Raw genomic sequence first — 17,247 nt, forward strand, 5'->3', positions numbered from 1 at the left:
CATTTGGACATGGCGGTTAACAGGAAGTAGCTTTCTTTCACACAAGTCTCCTAGTTAAGTCATTAAAAACTCAGCAAAAGCAACACAATAAAGCTAACGTTGTAAAAAATTGTAAAGATTGTTTATATGTTTGTAAAAAGTCGCTATTAAAGTTGTTAAACACAAGAAATGATAGCACTTTAGCTTAGCATGATGACTAAGCATTTGGACATGGCGGCTAACAGGAAGTAGATTTCTTTCACACACAAATCTCCTAGTTTAGTCATTAAAAAGTCCGCAAAAGCAACACAATCAAACACAACGTTATTAAAAAAATGGTAAGGATTGTTGATATGTTTGTAAAAAGTCGCTATTAAAGTTGATAAACACAAGAAAAGATAGCACTTTAGCTTAGCATGATGACAAAGTATTTGGATATGGCGGCTAACAGGAAGTAGCTTTCTTTCACACAAATCTCCTAGTTAAGTCATTAAAAAGTCTGCAAAAGCAACACAATAAAACACGTTATAAAAAATGGTAAAGATTGTTGATATGTTCGTAATAAATCACTATTAAAGTTGACAAACACAAGAAATGATAGCACTTTAGCTTAGCATGATGACTAAGCATTTGGACATGGCGGCTAACAGGAAGTAGCTTTCTTTCACACACAAATCTCCTAGTTTAGTCATTAAAAAATTCGCAAAAGAAACACATTAAAATACAATGTTATAAAAATGGTTAAGATTGTTGATATGTTTGTAATAAATCATTGTTAATGCTGATAAACACAATATACAAAAATAGCACTTTAGCTTAGCACGATGACTAAGCATTTGGACATGGCGGCTAACAGGAAGTAGCTTTTTTTTCACACACAAATCTCCTGGTTTGGTAATTAAAAACTCTGCAAAAGCAACACAATCAAAGACAACGTTATAAAAAAATTGTAAAGATTGTTGATATGTTTGTAAAAAGTCGCTATTAAAGTTGATAAACGCAAGAAATGATAGCACTTTAGCTTAGCATGATGACTAAGCATTTGGACATGGCGGTTAACAGGAAGTAGCTTTCTTTCACACACAAATCTCCTAGTTTAGTCATTAAAAAATTCGCAAAAGAAACACATTAAAATACAATGTTATAAAAAATGGTTAGGATTGTTGATATGGTTGTAAGAAATCATGGTTAATGCTAATAAACACATTAAACAAAAATAGCACTTTAGCTTAGCATGATGACTAAGCATTTGGACATGGCGGCTAACAGGAAGTAGCTTTCTTTCACACACAAATCTCCTAGTTTAGTCATTAAAAAGTCCCCAAAAGAAACACAATAAAACACAGTGTTATAAAAAATGGTAAAGATTTTTTATATGTTTGTAAAAACTCGCTATTAAAGTTGATAAACACAAGAAAAGATAGCACTTTAGCTTAGCATGATGACAAAGTATTTGGACATGGAGGCTAACAGGAAGTAGCTTTCTTTCACACACAAATCTCCTAGTTAAGTCATTAAAAAATCTGCAAAAGCAACACAATAAAACACGTTATAAAAAATGGTAAAGATTGTTGATATGTTCATAATAAATCATTGTTGATGCTGATAAACACAATAAACAAAAATACCACTTAGCTTAGCATGATGACTAAGCATTTGGACATGGCGGCTGAAGGGAAGTAGCTTTCTTTCTCACACAAATCTCCTGGTTTAGTCATTAAAAACTCTGCAAAAGCAACACATTAAAAGACAACGTTATAAAAAAATTGAAAAGATTGTTGATATGTTTGTAAAAAGTCACTATTAAAGTTGACAAACACAAGAAATGATAGCACTTTAGCTTAGCATGATGACTAAGCATTTGGACATGGCGGCTAACAGGAAGTAGCTTTCTTTCACACACAAATCTCCTAGTTTAGTCATTAAAAAGTCCCCAAAAGAAACACAATAAAACACAACGTTATAAAAAATGGTTAAGATTGATGATATGTTTGTAATAAATAATGGTTAATGCTAATAAACACAATTAACAAAAATAGCACTTTAGCTTAGCATGATGACTAAGCATTTGGACATGGCGGCTAACAGGAAGTAGCTTTCTTTCACACACAAATCTCCTAGTTTAGTCATTAAAAAGTTCCCAAAAGAAACACAATAAAACACAACGTTATAAAAAATGGTAAATATTGTTGATATGTTTGCAATAAATCATTGTTAATGCTGATAAACACAATAAACAAAAAATAGCACTTTAGCTTAGCATGATGACTAAGCATTTGGACATGGCGGTTAACAGGAAGTAGCTTTCTTTCGACGTGAACAAGTTAGGAAATCCTGTGGCCTACTTTTGTCACACATTAAAAAGCTCCTGCAAAATGATGTCAATATTTGACAATCAAACAATGTTTGACAAGCAGACCCTTTTTATCTGCTAGAATATCAACTCCTCGGAAAAAAGCAGCTTTTTCCAGAAGTGGCGCCTTTGAACCACTTCCTGTCCCCAAAGCAAATGTGTTTTGTTAACGATCATAACATCAGAAACCCAACGCCGCTAAAGATAAAAATGCTACTGTAAGCGCCATGTTAGCTTTTGTGTTTGCTTCCACAATTTGACCTATTTTCTTTGTAAATGTGGCACTTATCTTATCTTATCTTATATCAGGAGTCCTGTATGAAAGGTTCACTGTGCTGAAACCACCCACATGTAGAAATATGACGTGACAAACATGCCACACAAAAGTTACGGAAAAGCTACGACTAATTTATACGGGCTTGTTTTTTTTTTTTGACCTGATTTTTGTCTGGAAGGTATTTATTGGATATCCAATACTTTTTATGTTTTAGTGTTTATAGGCATTAATAGTGATTTATTCCAAACATATCAACAATCTTTAGCACTCTTTCACAACTTTTTTCTTTTATTATGTTGCTGTAGGTGACTTTTTAATGACTAAAGTAGGAGATTTGTGTGTGAAAGAAAGCTACTTCCTGTTAGCGCCATGTCTAAATGCTTAGTCATCATGCAAAGCTAAAGTGCTATTTTTGTTTATTGTGTTTATCAACATTAATAGCAACTTTTTACAAACATATCAACAATCTTTAACTTTTTTTATTATAACATTGTGTTTTATTGTGTTGCTTTTACGGACTTTTTGATGACTAAACTAAGAGATTTGTGTGTGAAAGAAAGCTACTTCTTGTTAGCCACCATGTCCAACAGCTTAGTCATCATGCTAAGCTAAAGTGCTAATTTTGTTTATTGTGTTTATCAACATTAATAGCAACTTTTTACAAACATATCAACAATCTTTAACATTTTTTATTATAACATTGTGTTTTATTGTGTTGCTTTTGGGGACTTTTTAATGACTAGACTAAGAGATTTGTCTGTGAAAGAAAGCTACTTCCTGTTAGCCGCCATGTCCAACAGCTTAGTCATCATGCTAAGCTAAAGTGCTATTTTTGTTTATTGTGTTTATCAACATTAATAGCAACTTTTTACAAACATATCAACAATCTTTAACGTTTGTTATTATAAAATTGTGTTTCATTGTGTTGCTTTTGGGGACTTTTTAATGACTAAACTAGGATATTTGTGTGTGAAAGAAAGCTACTTCCTGTTAGCCGCCATGTCCAAATACTTAGTCATCATGCTAAGCTAAAGTGCTATTTTTGTTTCTTGCGTTTGTCAACATAAAGAGCAACTTTTTACAAACATTTCAACAATCTTTACCATTTTTCATAACTTGTTAGTCCAGCCGCCGGCTGGGATGCCCAAAATGTCCAAAACGCCCCAAGCAAAGTCCCACGGGAAGTGGGGGGGGGAAAGTGACAAAAGTCGGCGAAAGTCCCCAAAATATTCCCAATACCTATCCAGGTTTGAGTCCCACAAGTCCAGCCGCCGGCCGCGTGTTGCTTTAGGTGATTTGTTTAATGACTAAACTAAGAGATTTGTGTGTGAAAGAAAGCTAGTTCCTGTTAGCCGCCATGTCCAAATGCTCACTCATCAAGCTAAGCTAAAGTGCTAGTTTTGTTTGTTGTGTTTGCCATCATTAGCAATGAATTATTACAAACATATCAACAATCTTTACCATTTTTTATAACCTTGTGTTTTATTGTGTTTCTTTGGGGACTTTTTAATGACTAAACTAGGAGATTTGTGTGTGAAAGAAAGCTACTTCCTGTTAGCGCCATGTCTAAATGCTTAGTCATCATGCTAAGCTAAAGTGCTATTTTTGTTTATTGTGTTTATCAACATTAATAGCAAATTTTTACAAACATATCAACAATGTTTAACATTTTTTTATTATAACATTGTGTTTTATTGTGTTGCTTTTGGGGACTTTTTAATGACTAAACTAGGAGATGTGTCTGTGAAAGAAAGCTACTTCCTGTTAGCCGCCATGTCCAACAGCTTAGTCATCATGCTAAGCTAAAGTGCTATTTTTGTTTATTGTGTTCATCAACATTAATAGCAACTTTTTACAAACATATCAACAATGTTTAACATTTTTTTATTATAACATTGTGTTTTATTGTGTTGCTTTTGGGGACTTTTTAATGACTAAACTAGGAGATTTGTGTGTGAAAGAAAGCTACTTCCTGTTAGCGCCATGTCTAAATGCTTAGTCATCATGCTAAGCTAAAGTGCTATTTTTGTTTATTGTGTTTATCATCATTAATAATGATTTATTACAAACATATCAACAATCTTTACCATTTTTTATAACATTGTGTTTTATTGTGTTTCTTTTGGGGACTTTTTATTGATTAAACTAGGAGATTTGTTTGTGAAAGAAAGCTACTTCCTGTTAGCCGCCATGTCTAAATGCTTAGTCATCATGCTAAGCTAAAGTGCTATTTTTGTTTATTGTGTTTATTAACATTAATAGCAACTTTTTACAAACATATCAACAATGTTTAACATTTTTTTATTATAACATTGTGTTTTATTGTGTTGCTTTTGGGGACTTTTTAATGACTACACTAGGAGATTTGTGTGTGAAAGAAAGCTACTTCCTGTTAGCCGCCATGTCCAAATGCTTAGTCATCATGCTAAGCAAATTTTTTATTTTTGTTTATTGCGTTTATCAACATTAACAGCGACTTTTTACAAACATAACAACAATCTTTACCCTTTTTTATTATGACATTGTGTTTTATAGTGTTGCTTTTGGGGACTTTTTAATGACTAAACTAGGAGATTTGTGTGTGAAAGAAAGCTACTTCCTGTTAGCCACCATGTCCAAATGCTTAGTCATCATGCTAAGCTAAAGTGCTATTTTTGTTTATTGTGTTGATCAAAATCATTAGCGAGTTTTTACAAAAATATCAACAATCTTTACCTTTTTTTATTATAACATTTTATTTTCTTGTGTTGTTTTATGTGACTTTGTAATAACTAAACTAGGAGATCTGTGTGTGAAAGAAAGCTACTTCCTTTTAGCCGCCATGTCCAAATGCTTAGTCATCATGCTAAGCTGAAGTGCTATTTTTGTTTAATGTCTTTATCAGAATCAATAGCGATTTATTACAAACATATCAACAATCCTCAAAAGTCTTTCACAACGTTGTCTTTTTTGTGTTGTTTTAGGTCACTTTTTAATGAGTAAATTAGGAGATTTTTGTGCGAAAGAAAGGAACTTCCTGTTAGCCGCCAGGTCCAAATGCTTAGTCATCATTCTAAGTTAAAGTGCTATTTTTGTTTATTGTGTTTATCAACATTAATAACAACTTTTTCCAAACATATCAACAATCTTTACCATTTTTTATTATAACATTGTGTTTTATTGTGTTGTTTTAGGTGACTTTTTAATGACTTAAAGAGGAGATCTGTGTGTGAAAGAAAGCTATTAGCATTATTAGTATGTATTGTTATTATAGCTTACTAGCATACTAGCATGCTAACATTAGCATGCTAACTTTCTTAACTAGTTTTCCTGTCATATAACATGGTACGTGACACAAGCTAACTGTTAGCATGTTAACGTTAGCATACTAGCCTGCTAAAATTAACGTGTCTACTCTTTCAGGATATTTTGCCACCATACAGCTCATTGTCTGAGACATAAGCTAATTGTTAGCATGGTAACATTTGCATGCTAACTCTTTTAAATTGATCTCAACTCTGTACACTGCTGCTGGAATTTTAATTTTCCTGAAGGAACTCTCCTGAAGGAATCAATAAAGTACTATCTATCTATCTATCTATCTATCTATCTATCTTTTCACTATTTTTGCTGCCGTACAGCTCATTGTCTTATAACTTGGTACGTGACATAAGCTAACTGTTAGCACGGTAACGTTGGCATACTAGCATGCTAGCAATAGCATGCTAACTCTATTAACTATTTTTTTCTGCCATATAACATGGTACGTGACATAAGCTAACAGTTAGCATGTTAACGTTAGAAGACTAGCCTGCTATAATTAACGTGTCTACTCTTTTGGCATATTTTGCCACCATACACCTCACTATATGAGACAAAAGCTAACTGTTAGCGTGGTAACATTGGCATACTAGCCTGCTAAAATGAACATGTCTACTCTTTCGGGATATTTTGCCACCATACAGCTCACTGTCTGAGACATAAGCTAACTGTTAGCATGGTAACGTTGGCATACTAGCATGCTAACATTAGCATTCTAACTCTTTTCACTAGTTTTGCTGCCATACAGCTCAGAGTCTTACAACTTGATACGTGACATAAGCTAACTGTTAGCATGGTAACGTTGGCATACAAGCATGCTAGCATCCTAACTCTCTTAAATATTTTTTTCTGCCATATAACATGGTACGCGGCATAAGCTAACTGTTAGCATGCCAACGTAAACATTGTTCGTATCCAAATGGCCCCCGTCTTTAATTTGGAACAGGTCTGGACGAGGCCGGACTTTCAGAACCAGCACCTAGTGGCAGGTGGAGGAAGTGCACCCTGTCTCTGTTCTTTCTCAAGACCGCCTTCTTGTGACGTCTCGCCTTCTGCTTTGTGTCTTCTTCCTGCTTCCGTGTCAGCAACTTGGAGTCACCTCATCCAATATTTACCGGACTTGGCACGCGCTCGGAACCCGAGGCCGGCGCTCGCTGGTCCTAATTGAGATCTTGTGTTGTTTGTTGGCCCGCTTCCACGCCTCGTAAAAGGGGGTTGGGATGTGTGTGTGCGCGTGTGTGTGTGTTATTGTATTTCTACCCTTCTTGAGACGACAAGAAGGAAAAGTATCTTCCATATGAGGAGGTGTGAACAAGTGATGACATAAATCATGGTCCCAATAACACTGCATCTAATAGAGAATGTCTCATTTGCACCCCTGCTGGTCGAAATGAGCGTGGTCCCAAAAAGGAGAGACTTTTTAAATGAACTGTGTCTATTTTAAAAGTGCTCCCCCTCTGGTCAACATATGAAATAACAAGTGTCTGTAAAAATTTGAAGTGCTCCCCCTCTGGCCAACATATGAAATAACAAGTGTGTAAGAAATTGAAATGCGCCCCCTTTGGCCAAAAATTATTTTAAAAACATAAATAAATATGTATATACAGACATACTGTCATAACTTGAAGTAAATAATGAAGATTAAAAAACACTAAAAAATGTATTAAAATTAAACTAAAGCAGTCTTTTTCTCACAATGTGTCGACTTTTTATTTTATAAAATTGGGAACAATTTCCTATATTCTTTCCATTTCTGTAATATTGCAATATTTTCTTGTGAAATTATGAATTTTTTTAATATAAAATTAGGACTTTCTAATGCAAAATGGTGACATTTGTCATATAAAACTCTGACTTTTATCACAATATTGCCATCTTTTTTTGTTGTGAAGTTGTGACATTCTTTGGGTAAAATGATGACTTCTGTCATCATTTTGCAAAGTAAAATTCCGATTAAAATGATAAAATTGCAAAAGTTTTTGAGTTTTCTTATAAAAATGTGACTTTTGTCGAGTAAAATTATGACTCTTTTCATAAAATTGCCAACAATTTTAGCTTGTTCTGTAAAATTGCGACTGTTATTGAGTAAAATTCCAACTTTTATCATATAACTGCACAAATGTTTAGTTTTCTTGTAAAATTTTGACTTGCGTTGAGTAAAATGACGACTTTTGTCATAATACTGCCAAAATTCAAAGTTTTTCTTGTGAAATTGTGACATTTCTCTTGTGAAATTTCAACTAATTTTTGACAACAAGCTTTTACATATTAGCGTAGTATGTAAAAAATATTAATGTTGTAAAATACAAATCTTTATAGATCTAGAAAGGGTGGTCTTAAACAGGTGGGCATTTTTCTCAGGTCTCCAGAAGATAAAGAATACATGAATGCGTGTTTTTGTATTTCTACCCTTCTTGAGACTGAAAGAAGGAAAAGTATCTTCCATATGAGGAGGTGTGAACAAGTGATGACATAAATCATGGTCCCAATAACACTGCATCTAATAGAGAATGTCTCATTTGCACCCCTGCTGGTCGAAATGAGGGTTGTCCCAAAAAGGAGGGATTTTTCAAATTGACTGTGTGTCGCTTTTAAAAGTGCTCCCCCTCTGGCCAACATATGAAATAACAAGCGTGTGTAAGAAATTGAAATGCGCCCTCTTTGGCCAAAAATAATTTAAAAAACATAAATAAATATGTATATAGAGACATACTGTCATAACTTGAAGTAAAAATAATGAAGATTAAAAAACAATTAATCAAAAATATCTATATATTTTTAAATTAAACTAAAGCAGTCTTTTTCTCACAATGTGTCAACTTTTTTTTTTAATAAAATTGGAAAACATTTCTCGTATTTTTTCCGTTTCTGTAATATTTCAATATTTTCTTGTGAAATTGTGAATTTTTTAATGTAAAATTAGGACTTTCTAATGCAAAATGGTGACATTTGTCATATAAAACTCTGACTTTTATTGCAATATTTCCAATTTTTTGTTGTGAATTTGTGACATTCTTTGGGTAAAATGATGACTTCTGTCATCATTTTGCAAAGTAAAATTCCGATTAAAATTATAAAATTGCAAAAGTTTTTGAGTTTTCTTATAAAAATGTGACTTTTGTCGAGTAAAATTACGACTCCTTTCATAAAATTGCCAACAATTTTAGCTTGTTCTGTAAAATTGCGACTGTTATTGAGTAAAATTCCAACTTTTATCATATAACTGCACAAATGTTTAGTTTTCTTGTAAAATTCTGACTTGCGTTGAGTAAAATGACGACTTTTGTCATAATACTGCCAAAATTCAAAGTTTTTCTTGTGAAATTGTGACATTTCTCTTGTGAAATTTCAACTAATTTTTGACAACAAGCTTTTACATATTAGCGTAGTATGTAAAAAATATTAATGTTGTAAAATACAAATCTTTATAGATCTAGAAAGGGTGGTCTTAAACAGGTGGGCATTTTTCTCAGGTCTCCAGAAGGTAAAGAATACATGAATGCGTGTTCTTGTATTTCTACCTTTCTTGAGACAGCAAGAAGGAAAAGTATCTTCCATATGAGGAGGTGTGAACAAGTGATGACATAAATCATGGTCCCAATAACACTGCGTCTAATAGAGAATGTCTCATTTGCACCCCTGCTGGTCGAAATGAGGGTTGTCCCAAAAAGGAGGGATTTTTCAAATTGACTGTGTGTCGCTTTTAAAAGTGCTCCCCCTCTGGCCAATATATGAAATAACAAGCGTGTGTAAGAAATTGAAATGCGCCCTCTTTGGCCAAAAATAATTTAAAAAACATAAATAAATATGTATATAGAGACATACTGTCATAACTTGAAGTAAAAATAATGAAGATTAAAAAACAATTAATCAAAATATCTATATATTTTTAAATTAAACTAAAGCAGTCTTTTTCTCACAATGTGTCGACTTTTTTTTTTAAATAAAATTTGGATAATTTTCTCATATTCTTTCCGTTTCTGTAATATTTCAATATTTTCTTGTGAAATTATAACTTTTTTAATGTAAAATTAGGACTTTCTAATGCAAAATGGTGACATTTGTCATATAAAACTCTGACTTTTGTCACAATATTTCCAATTTTTTTGTTGTGAAATTGTGACATTCTTTGGGTAAAATGATGACTTCTGTCATCATTTTGCGAAGTAAAATTCCGATTAATATTATAATATTGCAAACGTTTTTGAGTATTCTTATAAGAATGTGACTTTTGTTGAGTAAAATTACAACTCTTTTCATAAAATTGCCAAAATTTTTAGCTTGTTCGGTAAAATTGCGACTGTTATTGAGTAAAATTTCAACTTTTATCATAACATTGCACAAATGTTCAGTTTTACTAGTAAAATTTTGACTTGCGTTGAGTAAAATGACGACTTTTGTCATAAAACGGCCAAAATTATACGTTTTTCTTGTGAAATTGTGACCGTTTTTTTCTGAAATTACAATTCATTTTCACAACAAGCTTTTTTATATTTGCACAGTATGTATATATTATTAATGTTGTAAATACACATCTTTATATATCTAGAAAAGGTGGTCCTAAAGAGGTGGGCATTTTTCGGAGGTCTCAAGAAGGTAAGAAATACACAAACGTGTGTGTGTGTGTGTGTGTGTGTGTGTGTGCATGCGTGCGTGTGTGTGTGTGTGTGTAATGAAAATCGTCCGACTCTGGACTTTGCCATTTTTAGGTTCCAGGTCTGATGTGGACTCCTCTAGAAGTCTAAGTGGTGATTTGGAGTCCTCATAAAGTGCACCAGCCTGATGTGGTCCTCGGTCTTCACTCCCGCTTTTATTGGCGCCCCCGTTTTCGATGTAATTAAGGCAAGTGACTCAGGGAGGTTTTGGCGTGCGAGGTGGCTCACGAAGCTCCTGTGGGTCTCAGAGTTCGCCCCCCCCCCCCCCCCATCCTTTCAAGTCCCAGCTGCCAAAATAAAAGTTGCCTCTTTGTCACGCTCGTTACGCCCACAACACAGAAACCATTCACACTTGGACTAAGACATTACTTAAAATTCGCCCTTTTTAGCACATCTGACATTATCCTAAACATTTAGCATGACTTTGTGTGTGAAAGAAAGCTGCGTACTTCCTGTTAGCTTTTCATGCTAAGCTAAAGTGTTGTTTTCATTTTTGTTTATCGCGTTATTCGACTAAAGTAGCAACTTATTACAAACGTATCGACAATAATGCGTCTTTAAACATCTTAGGCCTTCTTTGGTACGAGCATACAAAATAGGTGTGTGTGTAAAAAAAAAATCCTCATTCATTATGCTAAGCTAAAGTGCTATTTTTTTATTGTGTTTATCAGCATTAAAAGCGACTTAATACAAACACATCAACAATGTTTAGCACTCTTTTACAACGTTTGTCTTTTATTTGTGTTGATTTCGGTGATTTTTTTAATGACTAAACTAGGAGATTTGTGTGTGAAAGTAAGGTACTTCCTGTTAGCCGTCGTGTCCAAAAATGTAGTCGTCATTTTTAAGCTAAATTGTTTATTTACTTGTTATCTATCGCATTTAACTAATAAAATGGCAACGTTGTCTTTTACTTGTGTTGCTTTTGGGGACTATTTATTATCTAAACTGGGAGTTTTGTGTGTAAAAGAAAACTACTTCCTGTTAGCCAGTATGTCCAAATGCTTCGTTAAGCTATGCTAAAGTGCTGTTTTTTTTTTATTGTGTTTTGTCAGCTTGAATAGTGACTTATAACAAACATATCAACAATCTTTAGCACTCTTTTACAACGTTTGTCTTTTATTTGTGTTGCTTTCAGTGATTATTAATGACTAAACTAGAAGATTTGTGTGTGAAGGAAAGCTACTTTCTGTTAGCCGTCGTGTCCAAAAATGTAGTCGTCATTTTTAAGCTAAATTTTTTTTTTTACTTGTTATCTATCGCATTTAACTAATAAAATGGCAACGTTGGCTTTTATTTGTGTTGCTTTTGCGGACTATTTATTGTCTAATCTGGGAGATTTGTGTGTAGAAGAAAGCCACTTCCTGTCCAAAAATGTAGGCATCATGCTAAGCTTAATCGCTATTTTCATTATTATCTATCGCGTTAAGCTGATAAAATGGCAACTTACAACAAATTTAACAAAAATTCTTTGCACTCTTAATGATTTTATCTTTTATTTGTATTGCTTTTGGGGACTATTTATAATCAAAACTGGGAGATTTGTGTGTAAAATAAAACTACTTCCTGTTAGCCAGTATGTCCAAATGCTTCATCAAGCTACGCTAAAGTGCTGTTTTTTTATTGTGTTTTGTCAACTTGAATAGTGACTTATAACAAACATATCAACAATCTTTAGCACTCTTTTACGACGTTTGTCTTTTATTTGTGTTGCTTTCAGTGATTTTTTAATGACTAAACTACGAGATTTGTGTGTGAAAGAAAGCGACTTTCTGTTAGCCGTCGTGTCCAAAAATGTAGTCGTCATTTTTAAGCTAAATTGTTTATTTTACTTGTTATCCATCGCATTTAACTAATAAAATGGCAACGTTGTCTTTTATTTGTGTTGCTTTTGCGGACTATTTATTGTGTAATCTGGGGGATTTGTGTGTAAAAGAAAGCCACTTCCTCTCCAAAAATGTAGTCATAATACTAAGATAAATTGCTATTTTCATTATTATCTATCGCGTTAAGCTGATAAAATGGCAACTTACAACAAATTTAACGAAAATTCTTGGCAGTCTTTATGATGTTGTCTTTTATTTGTGTTGCTTTTGGGGACTATTTATTATCTAAACTGGGAGTTTTGTGTGTAAAAGAAAACTATTTCCTGTTAGCCAGTATGTCCAAATGTTTCATCAAGCTATGCTAAAGTGCTGTTTTTTTATTGTGTTTTGTCAGCTTGAATAGTGACTTATAACAAACATATCAACGATCTTTAGCACTCTTTTACGACGTTTGTCTTTTATTTGTGTTGCTTTCAGTGATTTTTATTGACTAAACTAGGAGATTTGTGTGTGAAAGAAAGCTACTTCCTGTTAGCCGTCATGTCCAAAAATGTAGTCGTCATTTTTAAGCTAAATTGCTTTTTTCATTATTATCTATTGTGTTTAGCTAATAAAATGGCAACGTTGTATTTTATTTGTGTTGCTTTTGGGGACTATTTATTGTTTAACCTGGGAAATTTGTGTGTAAAAGAAAGCCAAAAATGTAGGAATCATGCTAAGCTAAATTTCTATATTCATTATTATCTAAGCTAATAAAATGGCAACTTCCTTCCAATCTTACAAAATTTCTTAGCACTCTTATTTGTGTTGCTTTCAGTGACTTTTGAATGACTAAAGTAGAAAAGAAAGCTACAAACTTCTGGTTAGCCTGTCATGCTAAGCTAAAGTGTTGATTTCATTTTTGTTTATCGCGTTATTCGAATAAAGTAGCAACTTATTGCAAAGGGATCGATGTCTTTAAACATCTCAGGCCTTCTTTGGTACGATCGTACGTATGTGGACAAACTAGATGTGTGTCTAAAAAAAAATGCTCAGTGATCATGCTAAGCTCAAGTGCTATTTTTTTATTGTGTTTATCAGCATTGTGACTTATTACAAACATATCAACAATCTTTAGCACTCTTTTATTACGTTTGTCTTTTATTTGTGATTTTTAATGACTAAACTAGGAGATTTGTGTGTGAAAGAAAGCTACTTCCTGTTAGCCGTCAAGTGCAAAAATTGAGTTATAATGCTAAGCTAAATTGTTATTTTCATTATTATCTATCGCGTTTAGCTAATAAAATGGCAACTTACAACAAATTTAACACAAATTCTTAACACTCTTAGGGATGTTGTCTTTTATTTGTGATGCTTTTGAATGACTAAACGAGGAGATTTGTGTATAAGAGAAAGCTACTTCCTGTTAGCCGTCATGTCCCAAAATGTTTTGACCACCATTTTAAGCTAAATTGCTTTTTCATTATTATCTATGGCGTTTAGCTAATAAAATACCACTGTTGTCTTTTATTTGTGTTGCTTTTGGGGACTATTTATGGTCTAAACTGGGAGATTTGTGTGTAAAAGAAAGCTACTTCCTGTTAGCCGGTATATCCAAATGCTCAGTCATCATGCTAAGCTAAATTGCTATTTTAATTTTTGTTTATCGTGTTCAGCTAATAAAATGGCATCGTTGTCTTTTATTCAATTGGCTTTTGGGGACTATTTATTGTCTAAACTGGGAGATTTGTGTGTAAAAAAACAACAACAACTACCGTATTTCCTTGAATTAGCGCCGGGGCCGTAATTAATTTAAAACCTCTTCTCACTCCAGCGCTTTCCAAAGGCATGCGGTAAATTTAGGCATGCGCTAATTAATTTAAAACCTTTTTTCACTCCGGCGCTTAACAAAGGCATGCAGTAAATTTAGGCCCGGGCTTATAAATTTGAGTTTGATGTAAGGATACCATCATTAAAAGCACATTTAATTTTAAAAAACGTTATTATGGTCTTCCCTTTACTTATAAATGAAGTCCATGCGCCGCTCCTTCTGAACAGAAGCATTGATAACTTGTTTAAATAAGTCTTCCTTATCTTTCTTCAGTTTTAAAAGTCTCTCTGTCTCGATGGAGATCTTCCTTTAATTATTGTCACAGGTGGATAGAGCAGCCAGAAATTGTACTCAAGTAAGAGTACTGTTACTTTAGAGATGTATTACTCAAGTAAATGTAAGGAGTAGTCACCCAAATATTTACTTGAGTAAAAGTAACAAGTATGATGTGAAAAAACTACTCAAGTACTGAGTAACTGATGAGTAAGCTGTTTGTTTAATGATGACGGCAACAAGTAATGCACAAAAACATAAAAATAGCAATGAACAAATTCAGAGCCAGGAATATCTCTTAAGCAACTAAAACAATATTATATATTAAATAATATATATTTGGTTTTACACTGTATTGAAAAAAAATTTGAAAATGAATTTTACCTTTGCAACCTCATTATACTATAAGCTAAGTTTTATATTCATAAAAGTAAGTTTCTCAATACCCAACCTGTTTTTTGTGCCTTTAAAAAAGATATAGAACCCTACATTAAAACACTCTACCTCTAACGACCAAAAAGCTGTTAAAACAATGATGCTGTGTTCCAAATTTAAGTTATTTACTGAGATTGAGTGAGCCTATGGCTTTGCACTTTGTTTATTTTATATATATATATTTTGCATTCTTTTTTAGTTACTTTGAATTAACAACCCCCTGGCACTGTTTTGTACAGTTTTTATACTGTTTTGTACTGTTTTTGTACTTACTTTGATTATTATTTTCAACTGTTTGTAAATGTTGAAATTTATAAATAAAAGTTTGTAAAAAAAGAAAAAAAAAGTGCAGTTAATCATGTGACCACCTGGCTCTGTTTGATTGGTGAAACGGAGTCAAACTCACCAGTGACTGCATTTGATTGGTGAAACGCAGGCATGTGATGGATCCTACTTTGAAGGTCCGTCTGACAAACCAAAACAAACAAAGCGTGCATTAACAGATCGATAAAAATCAGTAGCGAGTAGCGAGCTGAATGTAGATAAATGGAGCGGAGTAACAATAGCATTTCTTCTGTATTATTATACTCAAGTAAAAGCAAAAGTATGTTGCATCAAAACTACTCTTAGAAGTACAATTTATCGCAAACGTTACTCAAGTAGATGTAACGGAGTAAATGTAGCGCGTTACTACCCACCTCTGATTAGTACCTCCTGCTTCGATTGAAAGTCCAGTTTAGAAAACTGTTGTCGTCAAGGTGAAGTGTCACTCGTGACGTGACGAGTTTGACCCGGTGGTAAACCGAGGCATACGCTAATTATTTTGCGAAACAAGTTTGATCCGGCAGTAATTCTAAGCATGCGCTAATTTTTTGGCGAAACGAGTTTGACCCGGCGGTAAACCGAGGCATGCGGATAATATATACCCGGCAGTAATTCAAGGAAATACGGTACTTCCTGTCTAAAAATGTAGTCCTTATGCGAAACTAAATTGCTATTTTCATTATTATCTATCATGTTCAGCTAATAAAATTTACTAATAAAATACTACAAATGTAACAAAAATTATTCGCAGTCTTAATGACGTCGTCTTTTATTTGTGTTGCTTTTGGGGACTATTTATTGCCTAAACTGGGAGGTTTGAGTGTAAAAGAAAGATAATTCCTGTTAGCAACCTTTACGCTAAGCTAAATGCTAACTAACCAACAATTTATCACCCTAATAAAATGGATTAATGACATACTACAACAATTTTTAGCACTCTTGCATGATGTTCTTTGTGTTGCCTGGAGTGACTTGTTGTGCACCACAGAGCCCCCTGATGGCAGGGAGGTGTCACTGCGAGATCAGTCACTCAAATCAGCATTTGGTTGTTTTATGTTGGTAAAACATTCTGCAAATGTATCATTTGGTTGTTTTATTTTGGTAAAACATTTTGCAGATGCATCATTTGGTAGTTTTATTTTGGTAAAACCTTTTTCAGATGTATCATTTGGTTGTTTTATTTTGGTAAAACATTCTGCAGATGTATATTTTGGTTATTTTATTTTGGTAAAATATTTTGCAGATATATCATTTGGATGTTTTATTTTGGTAAAACATTTTGCAGATGTATCATTTGGATGTTTTATTTTGGTAAATTATTCTGCAGATGTATCATTTGGTTGTTTTATTTTGGTAAAACATTTTGCAGATGTATTATTTGTTGGTTTTATTTTGGGAAAACATTTTGCAGATGTATCATTTGGATGTTTTATTTTGGTAAAACATTTTGCAGATGTATTATTTGTTGGTTTTATTTTGGTAAAACATTCTGCAGATGTATCATTTGGTTATTTTATTTTGGTAAGACATTTTGCAGATATATAATTTAGTTGTTTTATTTTGGTAAAATATTTTGCAGATGTATCATTTGTTTTATTTTGGTAAAACATTTTGCAGATGTATCATTTGGATGTTTTATTTTGGTAAAACATTTTGCAGATGTATGATTTGGTTGTTTTATTTTGGTAAAATATTTTGCAGATGTATCATTTGGATGTTTTATATTGGTAAAACATTTTGCAGATGTATCTTTTGGTTGTTTTATTTTGGTAAAACATTTTGCAGATGTATCATTTGGTTGTTTTATTTTGGTAAAACATTTTGCAGATGTATCATTTGGATGTTTTATTTTGGTAAATCATTCTGCAGATGTATCATTTGGTTGTTTTATTTTGGTAAAACATTTTGCAGATGTATTATTTGTTGGTTTTATTTTGGTAAAACATTTTGCAGATGTATCATTTGGTTGTTTTATTTTGGTAAAACATTTTGCAGATGTATCATTTGTTGGTTTA

The sequence above is a fragment of the Nerophis ophidion genome, linkage group LG01 (assembly GCF_033978795.1).
Source record: "Nerophis ophidion isolate RoL-2023_Sa linkage group LG01, RoL_Noph_v1.0, whole genome shotgun sequence".
Classification (NCBI taxonomy): domain Eukaryota; kingdom Metazoa; phylum Chordata; class Actinopteri; order Syngnathiformes; family Syngnathidae; genus Nerophis; species Nerophis ophidion.